Below are 18,690 nucleotides of genomic sequence, written 5' to 3'. Positions count from 1 at the left end.
AAGGCCCTCTGAACAGGGTTCAGGCATTCCCATGCCTCAGGAGTGAATTTGATGGCCACATCCTTGAAGGTCAACTGTCCCTGATATGAAAATACATTTCAGCAATAGGCCCTGAGCAGAGTTTTTATTTTCATACAAAAGGAGAAGAAGAAAAAGAGGTAAGGATCATTTCAGTAGAAATAATATTCTGATAAATAAATGGAAAGCTATTGGGAGCCAATTCTTGGTCTCTAATTGCCTACATTAAATATTGTTTCCGAAATAAATAATGAATTAAAATTAGAAAAGTTGGGACTTCCCTGGTGGTCCAGTGGTTAAGACCCTGCATTTCTACTGCAGGGGTTTTAGGTTCAATTCCTCCTCAGGAACTAAGATCCTGCAAGACGCAACTTGCAATCAAGAAGAAAAGACAGAAAATATTAGTAATTTCATGGTTTAAATAGACAATGGAAAGACTAGAAACAATGAAAAGAATTTTTTAAAAAAAGAAACCGAAAAAGAAGAAAAAAAGATAAAACAGACAATGATATGAAACACCATCTAGTCCTGAGATCTTTTTCTGAACTTTCCATTCCATTCCCAAACACTTAAGTTTTCAAGGAGGTGCTCATTTAGTTTTAAACGTACTATAAAAAGTTAGAACAGATTTCCACTCATTGGCCTCTTTTGCAGATTTTACCATGTACTGTACATGTTAATACCTGAGGTCCACATACAGCTTCTTTACCCTGGTTGACTGAGACAGACAGCACATCCAGATCGGTCCTAAACAGTCCCTGCTCCCCAACAGCACCGAGACCCCGTCTCCAACCCGTGGGTGAGAAGCCCTGCCCAGGATGGTGCACGGGGGAGCCTCCTCACAAGGGCCAGGTCACCGGGTCATGAGGAGACGGGATCTAAGTGGAGATGACAGGCCCTGAGGGAAGGCCCCGGGTGAGTGTGTGTGTACAGTAGTCAGACAGGACACTCCAGAGTCAGACATGATTAGTGAGTCCAGAGAAGGGCATTTCAGGAAGGCAGTGTGAGAATCCACTGAGAATATGACCCTACCGGAGAAAGAGCCATCCCTGACTCCTGCTTTTTCCTCTTCTGGGCTTCTTCATCCATGAGTCTTCACAGTTCTATCATAAAAGTGGAAAACATGCTGTTTAATGCTTAGAGTCAACACATCCCTTTCCTGAGCCCCAACCACACACACACAGGGAAGCTCTCACTGTGTGGAACAGACAGTCCCCTGTGGCCACTGTCTCAGGAAGGACTCAGGACAGTCAATTCCTGTACAGAGTCCAACACGGGACTTTCCCAAACTTTCCTTGGCTCACACTCCCCTCCTGGTGAGGCCTCACGTACACAGCGGCAGGGGGCACCTCTGCTGACCCCAAGATGCCCTTCAGGTCACACAGCAGGCCCTGGTCCAGCTCCACTCAGAGCAGAGCACCCTCCCTTCCCCCAGGGCCTGATCTCAGTCTCAGAAGTGGAGGCTAAGAGCCCTGGTGCTCAATGCAAGATCCAGATCTGAATCATCTGCAGCTCTTTGTACATTCCTGGGGTGAAGCCCCACACAAGATCCTGAGAAGCGTATCTGATGGGGGAGAACCCACTATCCAAAGGAGTATGTGTATACATACCATACACCCTGTGACCATGTGACACGTGTACACTGTGAAGTATTTATCACAAACCACTAAGGAACACATCCATCACCTCCAAATTCCCATGTTCTGTGTGTGGTGAAAACACTGATGACGTACTCTCCTGACAAATTCCCAGCATGCAGTAACAGAACAGGATTAACTACGGTCAGCATGCTGCGCATACCTCCCCAGGACGCATTCATTTTACAACTCAAAATCTGTACCTTTTGACCAATATCTCCCCAACTACTCCACCTCCCAGCCCCAGGTGACCACCATCCTACCCTCTGGTACTAGTGAGTTTCATTTTTTTTACATTCCATATAATGGAAGGACATATAATACCAGTCCTTCCCTGTCTGTCTTAATTCACTTACCATGATATTCTCTACATTCATCCAAGTTGTCCCTAGTGAGACAAATCTCCATAATTGTTTACAAGAAAGGTGCTATTGAACTAACAAATCTTTATCCCAAGCTATAAAAATAGTTAAATGTAAAGAAAGCAGAAAGCCAAAAGTAAAACCATCAGAAAGAACATGTTTAAAGTCCCTTGAAAAGGCACCATGTATTAAGAGTCAGTCCAGCGCTTGTCCCATTTCTTCTCTCGCATAACCCCTACTCTCACCAGGAATAGGGAAGGGGGTGACCCACAGCTGAGAGAATCAAGTCACTCACTGCCGCAGCCCCCACCTCAACAGGCTCTACACATGGATGATCTTTTAATACAAATAATTACAAAATACACATGCCTCACAGACAAAAGTTTTGCAGTTCTCATTCTTATCTGTATAATTTAAAGACGCAAGATTTGCATTAGATTTTTAAGCCAAAAATCATGTATAACGACTTAATAATTCTTACCCAACTGATTCAGCACTCTTCTGGATCTAGTCCCCACCATCACCTGCACACTAGCTGTTTCCACTCCATTTGGTTGATCTGTTTCCCTACTTCTTTCTCTGTCTCTCTTTCTCTGCTCTCCTGCTGTGTCTGTCCTCCTCTCTACTTCTTCCCTGCCTCCCATCCCGCCTCTCTCTGCCATCTGTTCGCCTTCAAGTTGCTTTCTCTCAGCCTCCCTGGTGATCCTCAATCTCCCTGTATTTCTGCCTTTCTTCTTCCACCTCCGCCCTCCCTTCCTCCCAGCTCTCTGGCACTCCCAAGTGGTTGTGCTTCCTTTCAGCTCGCTTTTTCTCTCAGCATCTCCAATCTCTAGGAGTCCCCTTTCTCTCCCAGCAGGATATTGTTGCTCTGGTCCCAACTCTTGTATCCCTTTTGCGGGCTGTCTGTGTAACCGCCTCTCCACTGTCGCCCTCTTTGGGACCTCTGATTTACAGGCCCTCTCCCTTGAAGGCTATAGAAGAGGGCGGCAGAGGATGAGATGGTTGGATACCATCCCTGGACTCAACGGACAGGGATTTGAGAAAACTCTGGGAGATACAGGGCTCGCAGAGTCGGAAAGAACCACCACACCTCCCTGTGTTGCTCACCCTTAAACGCTCCGGAGATCCTGCTTTTCTCTGAATTTCTCTCCTTTCCCCACCCGCTCCCTTCAACGCTCATTCTCTTTCATGAAGCTGTCTCTTCCAAGTTCCTCACAGTCCTCTTCACTGCCATCGCTTGTCCCACAGGCTTTTCTCAATTTTCCATTTCTCTAGGAGTCGCTGTCTCTGCTTCTTCTGATCCCGCCTTCCGCCCACTATTTACAGGGTAGGAGACTGACTAAGAAAGGCCCTGCCCCAAGAGCCAAATCCCAGCGGGTGGTATTTGGGGCCGAAGAACCATGGGCGTCACGTGGCTGGTTCAGATCACCTCTCCCTACCAGGGATCAGGGGAAAGGTCACTCTGAAGGGCAGAAGGACCGGCCTGAGGAGACATGCGAACAGAGGGGCTGGGAGGAAGAAGGGTCTCAGAGCGGGGAGAACCCTCCAGAATCCCAGGACCTGGGAGAGAACGCGGCCTCTCCGGGAGCGAGGCAGCCGGCGAGGCTTCCAGGGCCAGAGGAGAGGCTGAAGAACGTGGAGAGAATAAATCACCTCGCCTAACAGAATCGTCTGTGGTGCAGAAACGGTAAAGGGGTCAGTGAGGTCAGTAAACAGCTTTAAGCCAGAAAAAGGTGCGAAACGCAGGGTTTCAGTGTTCCAAAAGCAGGAACCGGCTTCAGTGCCGACTTTAAACCAAAAGGCAGGCGCCCCTTCGCCGCTTACGGAGATGTTTGAATTTGCTGAGCGTGGAGGGGCGGGAGCAGGGATTTAGAGTCAGTACCGACCCTCAGACCCAGGGTACAAAGAAAGGAGACTGCGAGAGGCAGGTTTGACTCCAAAAACAGAAACGCTGCGCTGTAACCTCCACTCGCCGCTCTCCGCTTCCGCGTGTGTCACGGTGCCGCACGGGCAGAAAGATAGCCGGACGGCCTGCAGGCGGGGCCTGGCCGTCCTGGAGTGCGTGGTACAGAGAAGCCTGAACAGCCGGAACTTTGGAATGTGAGGCGGAACCTCCTTGAGCAGAGGGGCGGGTCCTCTCGGATTGGTGGGAGGGGCGGGGCGACTCGGCAGCGGGGCAAAGCATCGTGGCGCAGCGGGAAGTTCAGTTCAGTTCACTTCAGTACAGTCACTCACTCGTGTCCGACTCTTTGCGACCCCATGAACCGCAGCACGCCAGGCAACCCTATCCATCACCAACTCCCGGAGTCCACCCAAACCCATGTCCATTGAGTCGGTGATGCCATCCAACCATCTCACCCTCGGTCGTCCCCTTCTCCTGCCCTCAATCCCTCCCAGCATCAGCATCTTTTCAAATGAGTCAACTCTTCACATCAGGTGGCAAAAGTATTGGAGTTTCAGCTTCAACATGAGTCCCTCCAATGAACTCCCAGGACTGGTTGGATCTCCTTGCAGTCCAAAGGACTCTCAAGAGTCTTCTCCAATACGACAGTTCAAAAAGATCAATTCTTCGGCGCTCAGCTATCTTTATAGTAGAACTCTCACATCCATACATGACCACTGGCAAAACCATAGCATTGACTGGACGGACCTTTGTTGGCAAAGTAATGTCTCTCCTTTTGATATGCTGTCTAGGCTAGTCATAACTTTCCTTCCAGGAGCAAGCGTCTTTTAATTCAATGGCTGCAATCACCATATGCAGTGATTCTGGAGCCCCAAAAAATAAAGTCTGACACTGTTTCCACTGTTTCCCCATCTATTTGCCATGAAGTGACGGGACCAGATGCCATGATCTTCGTTTTCTGAATGTTGAGCTTTAAGCCAACTTTTTCACTCTCCTCTTTCACTTCCATCAAGAGGCTTTTTAGTTTCTCTTCACTTTCTGCCATAAGGGTGGTGTCATCTGCATATCTGAGGTTATTGATATTTCTCCCGGCAATCTGAATTCCAGTTTGTGCTTCTTCCAGCCCAGCGTTTCTCATGATGTACTTCCATATAAGTTAAATAAGCAGGATGACAAGGTACAGCCTTGACGTCCTCCTTTTCCTATTTGGAACCAGTCTGTTGTTCCATGTCCAGTTCTAACTGTTGTTTCCTGATCTGCATGCAGGTTTCTCAAGAGGCAGGTCAGGTGGTCTGGTATTCCCATCTGTTTCAGAATTGTCCACAGTTTCTTGTGATCCACACAGTTAAAGGTTTTGGCATAGTCAATAAAGCAGAAATAGATGTTTTTCTGGAACTCTTACTTTTTCCATGATCCAGCGGATGTTGGCAATTTGATCTCTGGTTCCTCTGCCTTTTCTAAAACTAGCTTGAACATCTGGAAGTTCATGGTTCATGTATTGCTGAAGCCTGGCTTGGAGAATTTTGAGCATCGCTTTATTAGCGTGTGAGATGAGTGCAATTGTGTGGTAGTTTGAGCATTCTTTGGTATTGTCTTTTTTGGGATTGGAATGAAAACTGATCTCTTCAGTCCTGTGGCCACTGCTGAGTTTTCCAAATTTGCTGGCATATTGAGTGCAGCACTTTCACAGCATCATCTTTCAGGATTTGAAAGAGCTCAACTGGAATTCCATCACCTCCACTAGCTTTGTTCGCAGTGAAGCTTTCTAAGGCCCACTTGACTTCACATTCCAGGATGCCTGGGCCTATGTGAGTGATCACACCATCGTGATTATCTGGATCGTGAAGATCTTTTTTGTATAGTTCTTCTGTGTATTCTTGCTACCTCTTCTTAATATCTTCAGCCTCTTTTAGGTCCAGACCATTTCTGTCCTTTATCGAGTCTATCTTTGCATGAAATGTTCCCTTGGTATCTCTAATGTTCTTGAAGAGATCTTTAGTCTTTCCCATTCTGTTGTTTTCCTATTTCTTTGCATTGATCGCTAAGGAAGGTTTTCTTATCTCTCCTTGCTATTCTTTGGAACTCTCCATTCAGATGCTTATATCTTCCGTTTTCTCCTTTGCTTTTTGCCTCTATTCTTTTCACAGTTATTTGTAAGTCCTCCTCAGACAGCCATTTTGCTTTTTTGCATTTCTTTTCCATGGGGATGGTCTCGATCCCTGTCTCCTGTACAATGTCATGAACCTCGTCGACAGTTCATCAGGCACTCTATCAGATCTGGTCCCTTAAATCTATTTCTCACGTCACTGTATAGTCATAAGGGATTTGATTTAGGTCATACCTGAATGGTCTAATAGTTTTCCCTGCTTTATTCAATTTAAGTCGGAATTTGGCAGTAAGTTCATGATGTGAGCCACAGTCCACTCTCGGTCTCGTTTTTACCGACTGTATAGAGCTTGTCCATCTTTGGCTGCAAAGAATATAATCAATCTGATTTCGGTGTTGACCATCTGGTGATGTCCATGTGTAGAGTCTTCTCTTGTGTTGTTGGAAGAGAGTGTTTGCTATGACAAGTGCATTGTCTTGACAAAACTCTATTAGCCTTTTTCCTGCTTCATTCCATATTCCAAGGCCAAATTTGCCTGTTACCTCAGGTGTTTCTTGACTTCCTACTTTTCCATTCCAGTTCCTATAATGAAAAGGACATCTTTTTTGGGTGTTAGTTCTAAAAAGTCTTGTAGGACTTCATAGAGCCATTCAATTTCAGCTTCTTCAGCATTACTGGTTGGGGCATAGACTTGGATTACTGTGATATTGAATGGTTTCCCTTGGAAACAAACAGAGATCATTCTGTCATTTTTGAGATTGCATCCAAGTACTGCATTTTGGACTCTTGTTGACCATGATGGCTACTCCATTTCTTCTGAGGGATTCCTGCCCATAGTAGTAGATATAATGGTCATCTGAGTTAAATTCACCCATTCCAGTCCATTTTAGTTTGCTGATTCCTAGAATGTTGACATTCACTCTTGTCATCTTATGTTTGACTACTTCCAATTTGCCTTGATTCTGGACCTGACATTTCAGGTTCCTATGCAATATTGCTCTTTACAGGATCAGACCTTCCTTCTATCACCAGTCACATCCAAAACTGGGTATTGTTTTTGCTTTGGCTCCACCCCCTCATTCTTTCTGGAGTTATTTCTCCACTGATCTCCAGTAGGATATTGGGCACCTACCGACCTGGGGAGTTCTTCTTTCAGTAGCCTATCATTTTGCCTTTTCATACTGTTCATGGGGTTCTCAAGGCAAGAATACTGAAGTGGTTTGCAATTCCCTTCTCCAAGGGAGCACATACTGTCAGACTTCTCCACCATGACCCACCCGTCCTGGGTGGCCCCACAGGGCATGGCTTAGTTTCATTGAGTTAGACAAGGGTGCGGTCCATGTGATTAGATTGACTAGTTTTCTATGAGTATGGTTTCAGTGTGTCTGCCCACTGATGCCCTCTCGCAACACCTACCATTTTACTCGAGTTTTTCTCACCTTGGACATGGGGTATCTCTTCACGGCTCCTACAGCAAAGTGCAGCCACTGCTCCTTACCTTGAATGAGGGGTATCTCCTCTCCACATCCCCTCCTGATCTTGAACATGGAGTAGCTCTTCTCGGCCCTCCTGCACCCTTGCAGCCACCACTCCTTGGACGTGGGGTTGCAGCTGGCAGAGGAAACTGTAATTCAATACTGTAATCACTGCTAAAGGGGACTGCAATCAGGGGACTTCTCCTTGGGAAAAAAGTTACGATAGAACTAGATGGTTTATTAAAAAGCAAATGAATCACGTTGCCAACAAAGCTCCCTATAGACAAACTGTGGTTTTTCCAGTAGTCAGCTAGGGATGTGATTTAAAAAGGGATTTGAGAGTTGACCCATAAAGAAGTCTGAGCATAGAAAAACTGATGCTTTTGGATTGTGGAGCTGAAGATCAGTCTTGAGAGTCCCTTGGAGAGCAAGGAGATCAAATCAGTCAATCCGAAAGGAGACCAACCTTGGATATTCATTGGAAGGACTGATGCTGAAGCTGAGGCTCTAATACTTTGGCCACATGATGCAAATATTGGACTCACTGGAAAAGACCTCGAGGCTGGGAAAGAGTGAAGGCAGGAGGAGAATGAAATGATAGAAGATGAGACAGTTAGCTGGCATCACCAAATCAATGGACATCAGTTTGAGCAAATTCCAGGAGACGGTGAAAGACAGAGAAGCCTGGCACGCTGTAGTCCACGAGGTTGCAATGAGTCAGTCATGACTGAGTGACTAAATAGCAACAACACATCACTGATAGGGCATAGACTGGGAATTTGTGGAGTGTGTGTCTGTTTTTTTCCCAAGGAAACGGGGCCCAGTGGGGGTCTTAAATCAGTGATAATGAGGAAAGGTGGCTTTTGGCAGTAAGCCTTTTCCTGGAAGTGGGAGAATTTTTTAATCTTTGCTCTTTTCCATAATTACAGGATCTGAAGTAAGCTTCAATTCTGTCATCAGAAGCTATAATACCAAGAAAAGTCAAAGAAGATAAATATACATGTAATAGTTAAAAAATGGAACCTTAGGAATATTAACTCAATAATAATAAAACAACAACAAAGGCCTGAGAAACTCGGTGTATGTACCTTAGAATGTCAGTGAGGGGCCCTGGGTGTTCCTTTGGGCTGTGTTGTGTCTGGTCCTGTCACATGTTAGAGACATCAGTATGTGTTGAAAGACGTTCCTCTGAATCAACAAGTCAGGGGTCTGGGTTGAACAAGAACCCAGAGGTTATACAGACGCCAAAATCTTGGCTCTCTCTGCACAAATGCCAAACTGAAATACTTGAAATACAAACACAGAGTTATGGAGGAGTAAGAGTGGCTTTCTATATGTGTGAGGATAAAAGGGAACACTTTAGGCCCCCTCCTTGGTACATAGGGAGAGGTTATATCGTCCGCTAGGGATATATGCTAAGCATCAAGGCAGTAACAGTCTTGTATTCTTGTTTCATCTGCAAAGTTGTAAAAGGATCGGGTTGGTGACAAGATGAAGTTTTGTGCAGAGTCTTAGGTGGTCTGGTCTCCTAATCAGTGCAGTGGTAAAGAATGCACCTGCAAGTACAGGAGACTTGGGTTCGATTCCTGGGTTGGGAAGATCCCCTAGAGGAAGAAATGGCAACCCATTTTGTGTCCATTGGGTCACAAGAGTTGGAACGATTGATCCGGTGTGAGCATCCTTCTTTGATCAGCAACTGTTCTGCCCTTTGGAACTCGCAGAAGGTCATGGAGGCTGCAGTCCTCTCTATAAGAAATGGGAACCAAAAAGGCCTCTGTGCCTGGGAACCCCACAGGGCCCTGCTCTGCAGCCTCAACACTAGGAAAAATATTTTCTATTTTGCCATTTCTCTGGTAATCATGGGGAAAAAAAAGTCTTTACACAGCATCCTGGATATTATGTGTATTAGACAGTAATGAACTATCATACTGATGTAACTAAATTATCTCCTTATCTCCTCTTTTACCAGCTGTGCTCTGGTGAAGAAACAGCTGCTGAGAATAAGCCTTCCTTCATTAATAAAGTGAAAAAGCGGTCAGATGTTTTCTGTGCCCTGAGAAAGCAAGCTGCATGTGAATTGTCCACGTTCCAGATGCAGACAGTACACATAGATGTGGACAGATGTGGTGTTACCTTAAAACGGTTTGGCCCAGACACCTGGGGGAAAGTCTCATGAAATTCCAAGAGTAGAGGTACTGAGGATTTAGCATATATGAAGTAGTAAACACAAACTGAACTGAATTATCCAAGAAATACTCAACATTGTTGGGAAAACAAAATTAAACACCAAAGTGAATGGGTCTGGAAATGATCATACTGAGAGGGTAACACGCAGGAAGGTCAGGGGGTCCCCAAATGGAGGATATAGGCTGCAAGTGTCAATGTTTTTTATCTTTCTCTAAGCAGCAGGAGGAGGAAACAAACTGCAAGTGTCAAGTATTTCCCCCTTTTCTGTGTTGCTATGATGACACCTGGTTCCACCTGAACTTTTCTCAAACCTTGAGCTAACCAATGAGTTTTTCTTATGGAAATGTTTTTATTAAGCTATGTTAATGAACTATGTATTTACTCTAGACTCAAGTCGGTTTGCTAAAGAGACTCAGAACCAATAATGGCTCAACAAATCAGTATGTTTTACTCATACAATTGTTCTCCTAATCTATGTTAATGAAACTATTTATTTGCTTGGAAACCTGCCTTTCTTCAAGATTCATGTCAATCGTTTTATGGCTGGGGACAACTCACCTCGTGCCAATGTTATCTAAAAATGCATGTTGTGGGTGAGGGGCCTGGTGCCAATCTCTGAGTTTTGAGACACTTCCTTTCTCCAACTAGCAGCCTGCTAGTAGCTATATAACATTCCGCTAAAGACTAGCAGGGGGGCACTCTTTCTGTCCCCTTCTGATGTCTATGTCAGAAACTTTGTCTCTTTTATACTTTAATAAAACTTTATTACACAAAAGCTCTCAGTGATCACACCTCATCATTGGCCCCAGATTGAATTCCTCTCCTCTGGAGGCCAAGAATCCCAGAGTCTTTCACAGCTCAGCAACAATCTTTCAATACTAAGTGAATAAGTCAGAAAAGGGGACGATAGAGGATGAGATGGCTGGATGGCATCACCGACTCGATGGACATGAGTTTGAGTAGACTTCGGGAGTTGGTGATGGACAGGGAGGCCTGGCGTGCTGTGATTCATGGGGTCACAAAGAGTCGGACACAACTGAGGACTGGACTGAAGTCAGAGAAAGACAAAGATTAGACATCATTTATATTTGGAATCTGCAAAAAGATACCAATGAACTCATTTACAAAACAGAAACATCCGACTGTATAGCATAGGGAGCTCTGCTCAATGTTATGTGGCAGCCTAGATGGGACAGGAGTTTGGGGGAGAATGGATACATGCATATGTGTGGCTGAGTCCCTCGACTGTCATTTATCCTGATCCCTTAAAAGATCTGAATCCTCTTGGGACCCAGTAGTACCCTACACCCATACACACCTCACCCCCCAGTATAAATCCACCTCACCCTGCCTCATCTTTGCGCTTTTACTAAAATCTGAAAGGAGTAGAGTAGGTTCACAATGTTGTGTTAGTATCAAGCATAGAGCAAATTGCATCAGTTATATTTTAAAAAATTATTATTATTATTTATTGCCACATAAATTACATTTCTACATTTTTCTTACTGTATGAACTGCCTCATGGCAATTTAAGCATGACTGTGCACTAAAATGTTTGTCCCAGTGGTTATATTTGTAAGGTTTCTCTCCAGTATGAATTCTCCGATGAATTACAAGGATTGAATTTTGATGAAAGGTCTGCCCACATACATCACATTTACACGGTTTCTCTCCAGTATGAACTCTCTGATGAACAACAAGGCCTGAATTTCGACTAAAGGCCTTTCCACACATATCACATTTACATAATTTCTCTCCAGTATGAATTCTCCGATGAACTACAAGCCTTGCATTTACACTAAAGGCCTTGCCACTGTTAGGACCAAACAGGCGCCATGACAGGCTTCAGGGGGCCAAGGTAGGCCTAAGTCTCCTTTACAGAGGGGCTGAGTTATTGCCAAGGAGGAGCTGAGATCATCCTCTGCTGGCACCAGGACGCGACCAATCAGTGTACTCCCTGTAGCCTGGTCCAAGCTTATCAGGACAAGGATGAAAACCCCCTAAGAAAGCCCGTGCGTGTGAAAATCTAGCCAATTAGTAGATGCTAAGGAACCCTTGCAACCAATCCGCCCCTGCCAACTCCCTGTCTTTGTCTTAAACCTATAAATACTGCTGTAATTCAGGGCTCGGGGCCCTTGTTCCACTCCACTGTGCTGGATGTGACTTGGACTCTGGCTCGAGCTAGCAATAAATTCCCTTTTTGCATTTGCATTGCCGTGGATGTCTTGTTCTCTCAGTTCTGGGGATTGGGACCTTGGGCATAACATTTGAGGGCTCATCCGGGATCCCCTGACTGAGAAGAACAACACCTTCCAGGCATAAGAGAAGCCTCACTAGGAGGAAGTATATCTGGACGCCGGCATCAGGTCAGGGGGCGAAAGAGTCGCCCGGCCAGCATAAGTCTGAGGCCCAGCATTCGAGCTGGAAGGCAGCTGGTTCTGTGAGCCGTTCTGTAAAGGAACGGGTGAAAACGTTTCTCCCGATCCTGAGTCTGGTGGGCAGTGGATGCCCTTCGGTAAGGTAACTTTGGGGAACAGGACAACAGCAAGCCGGGATAAACCTAGTTCATTGTTTTTGGCCGATATTTGTTCGTCTACTGTCTGTCGCTTGTCTTTGTGTGCCGGCGCCGTGCTTGCTTTTTGTGTGCTTATTGTGGGTGTTGCCGTCATGGGTCAAAGTTATTCTACACCGCTATCTGTAATGACTGACCATTTTTCTGATTTTAAGTCCAAGGCTCAGAATCTATCAATGCTAGTAAAGAAGAGCAAGCTAAAAACCCTATGCTCATTTGAGTAGCCAACATTTCAGGTTGGCTGGCCGCCGGAGGGAACTTTCAGCCTGCCGGTCATCCAGGCTGTTAAAGAAAAAATAATGGCTCCTGACCCTCGGGGCCATCCGGACCAAGCTCCTTACGTCCTGGTCTGGGAAAATTTAGTAAAAGACCCTCCAGTTTGGCTGAAACCCTTTATTCACAACCCCCCCAGTGCTTCCGTTCCACAGGTCCTGGTTGTGGAGGCCTCTAAGGAAGAAGACCGGGAGGCATGGAAGAGCCGGAAGAAACCGATACTCCAGGAATCTTCTCTATACCCTAGCCTGATTGATTTAGACACTGAAATCTCGCCTCCCCCATATATCCCACCACCCTTGCTCCTGCAGGTACCTCAGGTGTCGTCCAGAGAACAAAGGAGGGACCCAGAACCCTTGGCTCCACAGCAGGAGGGCGGGCCAGCCCAGGGAACTCGCGGAAGGACCCGAGGGGGCGGAGACTCGTCTGACTACAGGAGCCGAGAGGCCCCTTCGTCCACTGTTCGAGCGCTTCCTGTCCGGGCCGGGCCAGCAAATCCTGATGGGGAATGGAACTACCAATACTGGCCTTTCTCTACCAGCGACTTATATAACTGGAAAGCTCAAAACCCCTCTTTTTCTGAAAAACCCCAAGGTGTTATTGATCTTTTAGACACTATCCTGTTTACTCACAATCCTACTTAGGATGATTGTCAGCAGCTGTTACAGGTGCTTTTCACCACGGAGGGACGGGAGCGAATTTTGTCGGAAGCACGGAAACATGTTCCCGGAGCGGATGGGAGACCGACCATGCAGCCCCACCTAGTGGAGGAAGGGTTCCCTTCCATGCGGCCGAACTGGGACTTTGAATGCGCTGAAGGTAGGGAGCGTCTCCGAGTGTACCATCAGACTCTCATGGCGGGCCTCTGGGCAGCCGCCAGGAAACCTGCGAATTTCTCTAAGGTAAATCTGATAAGACAGGAGCCAAACAAGAGCCCGGCAGCCTTCTTAGAAAGGTTAATGGAAGCCTTTAGGCAGTATACGCCCATGGACGCCCAGGCTGATGAGTCACGCGCAGCAGTTCTGTTAGCTTTTGTGAACCAGGCAGCTCCAGATATCAGGAGGAAGTTACAGAAGATAGAAGGGCTGGGGGAACTGTCAATACAGGATCTAGTAAGGGCAGCTGAGAAAGTGTATAATAATAGGGAGACCCCTGAGGAGAGGGAGGAAAGGATTAGACAGGAAAAAAGAGAATATGAAGAATGGATTAGACGGGAGGAAAGGGAATATAGGGCTGAAAAAACCCGGAGAAATCAAAAAGAGCTGGCCCAGATCCTTTTTGCGGGGACGAGAATGGGGCCCGAAGTCCCAAGAACTAAAGACACTTGGTCAGGAGAAAAGGAAAAACCAGCTAGACCAGCCCTAAAGAGAGACCAATGCGCTTACTGCAAAGAGCAGGGACACTGGAAAAATGAGTGCCCCAAAAGAGATCTGAAGAAAAAGACTGTAAGAAAGGAGGAATCTTCCTCGGGACCCACATCTTATATGCAGGGGAAGATAGTGATTAGGGGGGTCAGGGCCTGGCACCTCTCCCCGAGTCCTGGGTAACTATTAACGTGGAGGGGAAACCGGTCAGCTTCATGGTGGATACGGGAGCCCAATACTCAGTTCTCAATCAAAACTTTGGGCTGATGTCCAAAAAGACTAGCTTGGTCCAGGGAGCCACCGGGACAAAGAGATATTACTGGACTACTAAACGAAAAGTGGACTTGGGAGCCCGACGGGTGTCCCACTCATTTCTGGTGATTCCGGAATGTCTGGCCCCTTTATTAGGAAGAGACCTATTGGCCAAAGTCAATGCGCAAATTCACTTTGACTCTGGGGGGATATCAGTCACAGACGGACTTGGACAACCAATTCATGTTTTATCCCTGGCACTGAGAGATGAATACAGACTATATTCACCAAAGCCCCCTGCAGCGGTGGATCCTGCTATGCAACAGTGGATTCAGAAATACCCTCTGGCCTGGGCAGAGATAGCGGGAGTAGGGCTGGCTAAACAAAGACCTCCCATTGTTGTTGAATTAAAAGCAAATGCTACTCCTATGAGGGTGAAACAGTATCCCATGAGCCAGGAGGCCTGGCAAGGAATTATGCCACACATCCAGTGCCTCCTAAAGGCAGGAATTCTCAAAAAGTGCCGGTCCCCATGGAATACTCCCCTATTACCTGTGAAAAAGCCCGGGGGAACAGACTTTAGACCAGTCCAAGATCTTCGTGAAGTCAACAAATGGGTGAGTGACATTCATCCCACTGTCCCCAACCCATACACCCTCCTGAGCAGCTTGCCACCAGACTATGTCTGGTATACAATTTTAGACTTGAAAGATGCCTTTTTCAGCTTGCCTTTGGCCCCCCCAGAGCCAGGAAATCTTCACATTTGAATGGGCTGACGCGGACGGCCAAACTGTGGGGCAGCTGACCTGGACTCGCCTCCCACAGGGATTCAAAAACTCGCCAATGTTGTTCAATGAGGCTCTAGGCGAAGATCTCTGTGAGTATCGAACCAGCCACCCCAAAGTCGTTCTGTTGCAGTATGTAGATGACCTAATGCTGGCCACTACTACTAAGGAGGTATGCCTAAAGGCCACAGGCGAATCTCCTCCAGACTTTGGGGACATTGGGGTACCGGGCAAGTGCGAAGAAGGCCCAAATTGCTAGACAGGAAGTCATTTATTTGGGATATAAAATAAAACAGGGACAAAGATGGTTAACTCAGGCTATGAAAGAGGCTATTTCTATGGATCCCTGAGCCAACGACTCCCTGGCATGTGAGAGAGCTTTTAGGGACTGTTGGGTACTGCAGGCTATGGATCATGGGGTTTGCTGAAAAGGCCCGGCCTCTATATAAAGGAAGCAGAGAAAACAAGAAGTGGACTTGGACTGAATCAATGAGGCGGGCATTTCAGGAACTTAGACAGGTGTTACTAGAAGCCCTAGCCCTTGCTCTCCCTGACCCGGCTAAGCCATTTCAATTGTTTGTGGATGAAAAGCAGGGAGTAGGGAAAGGAGTCCTGACGCAGCAATGGGGACCTTAGAGACGGCCTGTGGCATATCTCTCTAAACGACTGGATCCATTAGCTGCGGGATGGCCACCCTGTCTTCATATCATCGCGGCCACTGCTCTCTTTGTCCATGATGCTGACAAGCTGACTTATGGACAGCGTCTCCTGGTCTACACTCCTCATGCCATAGAGGGGATCTTCAAACAGCCACCGGGTAAGTGGATTTCTAATGCTTGCTTAATCCATTACCAGGCCCTGCTGCTGGATGCTCCCCGGATACACTTTCAAACACCTTGTTTTCTGAACCCTGCCACTTTGCTACCCATCCTGGAGGAGGACGGGCCCTTCCATGACTGTGTTGAAATGTTAGCTGAGGTAACTGCCATACAAAAAGACCTCAGCGACTTGCCATTAAAAAACAGTTAGCTGGTATGGTTCACGGATGGGAGCAGTTATATAAAAGATGGACAAAAAAAAGCAGGGGCAGCCATAGTAGATGACACTGGGAGGATCATCTGGGCTGAGGCCTTGCCCCCTGGAACATCTGCCCAAAAAGCAGAACTGATAGCTATGATACAAGCACTAGAGAGGGCAAAAGGAAAAAGAGTCATTATTTACACTGACAGCCGATATCCATTCTTCACTGTGCACATTCAAGGCCCCATATATAAAGAGCGGGGGCTCTTGATGGCGGAGGGAAAAGAGATTAAAAACGTACCTGAGATTCGTAGACTCTTGGCAGCGGTCCACTTGCCCCGGGCAGTATCCATAGTGCATGTCCCGGGACACCAGAAAGGAGAGCATGCCAGAGCCCGAGGCAACCGTGCTGCCGATGCAGCAGCCCATGAGGTAGCTGCTGGAGACCACAAAACTCATATACTGACTGTGGGATTGTCACCGCCGGGGATGGGAACACTTCCCCCAAAACCCATATACTCCCCCTCTGATTTGAGCTGGGTGCAAGATAATACCACCCGTCCTGCTGGCAAAAACGGATGGTATCAGGACCAAGATGACAACCTGTTGCTTCCTGCCAACCTGCGCAGACATCTCTGTACCCATTTACATCAAACTACCCATTTGGGAGAGAAAAAGACTTTGACACTCCTACAAACAGCGCAGCTGCAGTTTCCCCAACAGAAGAAAACCATACAGGATATAGTCCGCACCTGCAAGCCCTGTCAGATGATGAGACCAGGAAAAGGACAGCACACAGGTGTAAGATATCGGGGAGAAAGGCCAGGACATCATTGGGAGATAGATTTTACAGAGGTAAGGCCAGGCAAGTATGGGTACCGTTACCTGTTAGTTTTGGTTGATACGTTTTCTGGGTGGGTAGAAGCTTACCCCACTAAGAAGGAGAAAGCGATACTAGTAGCTAAGAAGCTCCTAGAAGAGATTATACCTAGGTTTGGGCTGCCGGCATCTATCGGCTCTGATAATGGACCTGCATTTGTGAGTAAAATTGTTCAGGCACTGGCCTCAGCCCTGGGGACCAAATGGAAGTTACATTACGAGTACAGTCCCCAGAGCTCAGGACAGGTAAAAAAAAAAAAATGAATCGGACCCTAAAAGAAACTTTAACAAAATCGGCAATAGAGACTGGCAGGGACTGGGTGACCCTCCTTCCCTTCGTGCTTTTTCGGGCATGAAACACCCCCTATAAACTGGGTTTGACTCCCTTTGAAATTGTATATGGAAGTCAACCCCCCGTTTGTCCAGCGTTTGAGGGAAAGACCAAACCACCTCCCTTGCTATGCGCTTTCCAACAGGAGATGCTAGCTTTGAGTAAGGTGCATACACATATCTGGTCATTGGTACAGGAAATTCATGAGGGCCAAAATGAAGGAACAATCCTGTCTCATAATATAGGCCCGGGAGATTGGGTTTGGGTTAAAAGATACCAGTCGAGGGCCTTAAAACCAAGATGGAAGGGCCCTTATGCTGTTCTTCTTACCACCCCTACTGCCCTCAAGGTAGACGGAATTGGACCCTGGGTACATTGCAACCACGTGTGACAGGCCACTCCAGAAGAACAAGAGAGGGCTCAAAGAGAATGGAAGTCGACACTGCATCCCTCCAATCCCTTAAAAATGAAGCTCGTCCGACAGCAAGTCTCGGACGGATCACTCTGACTCTCCTGATGATGGCTGTCCTCCTCGACCCCGGAACTGCCAGCACTGACCCACATCAACCTGTCATGATCACTTGGAGACTTCAAAATGGGGTGACGCGAGAGGTACTCAATACGACCACCAAGATACATCCTCTGAACACCTGGTGGCCTGACTTATACTTTAACCTCAAGGACTTAGTGGACACCCCTTGGTCAGCGTCTCTGACCCGATATAGAGGTTTTTGGGCATGCCCTGGTCATAAAAGTAACGGGGAAAATTGTGGGGGTATACAACATTATTTCTATAGGTCATGGAGCTGTGTGACTTCAAATGATGGGGTAAGGAAATGAAAAAACTAGAAACTGAGATTTAGTCACTCCTTCACTCAGCCTTTGCCAAGAGATGAAACCGAATTCTATGATCAGGAAGATGAGATACCTAAAAATGAGATTGCTCAGGTAAAATTAACGTTTAACCAGAAATTGGCTACGCAGGAAAAGTCTTGGGTATCTGGATTATTTTGGGGCTTCCAGCTACGGGCCGAGTGGTTCAGTGTAAAACCTGGGGGAATCCTGATTATGAGTCAGATCATAAAACCTATCCAAACCCAAGAGTGGGCCCCAATCAGATCAAAAATCCGGGCCCATAAAGAGTGTTTAAGGCAGATCTGACTCAGAGGGCTACAATTCTGAGCCCTACGCCCTCCGTTTCCTGACTAGAAGACCAGCCTAATATAGCGGAGGCACTCGACCCCTTGTCCCCCACCTCCAACCTAGAAACGTTGGACCCGTTATGGGATCTAGCTAAAGCAGCCTTTAAAGCCCTAAACCATTCTAACCCCAGAGCAACTCAATCCTGTTGGCTCTGCTACACTCTTCACCCTCCCTTTTATGAAGCAATAGGCTTAGATGTTTCTTACAACCTGTCCACCAGCTCAGGTCCACCTCAATGTCACTGGAAAAAACATAGGGTCGGTCTCACTATGAGAGAAGTTTGGGGAAGAGGACTTTGCTTAGGTAAAGTTCCACTTGAAAA

The sequence above is a fragment of the Oryx dammah genome, unplaced genomic scaffold, assembly GCF_014754425.2.
Source record: "Oryx dammah isolate SB20612 unplaced genomic scaffold, SCBI_Odam_1.1 HiC_scaffold_13, whole genome shotgun sequence".
In the NCBI taxonomy this organism is placed as follows: domain Eukaryota; kingdom Metazoa; phylum Chordata; class Mammalia; order Artiodactyla; family Bovidae; genus Oryx; species Oryx dammah.
Note: the sequence above shows the minus strand (reverse complement) of the source record.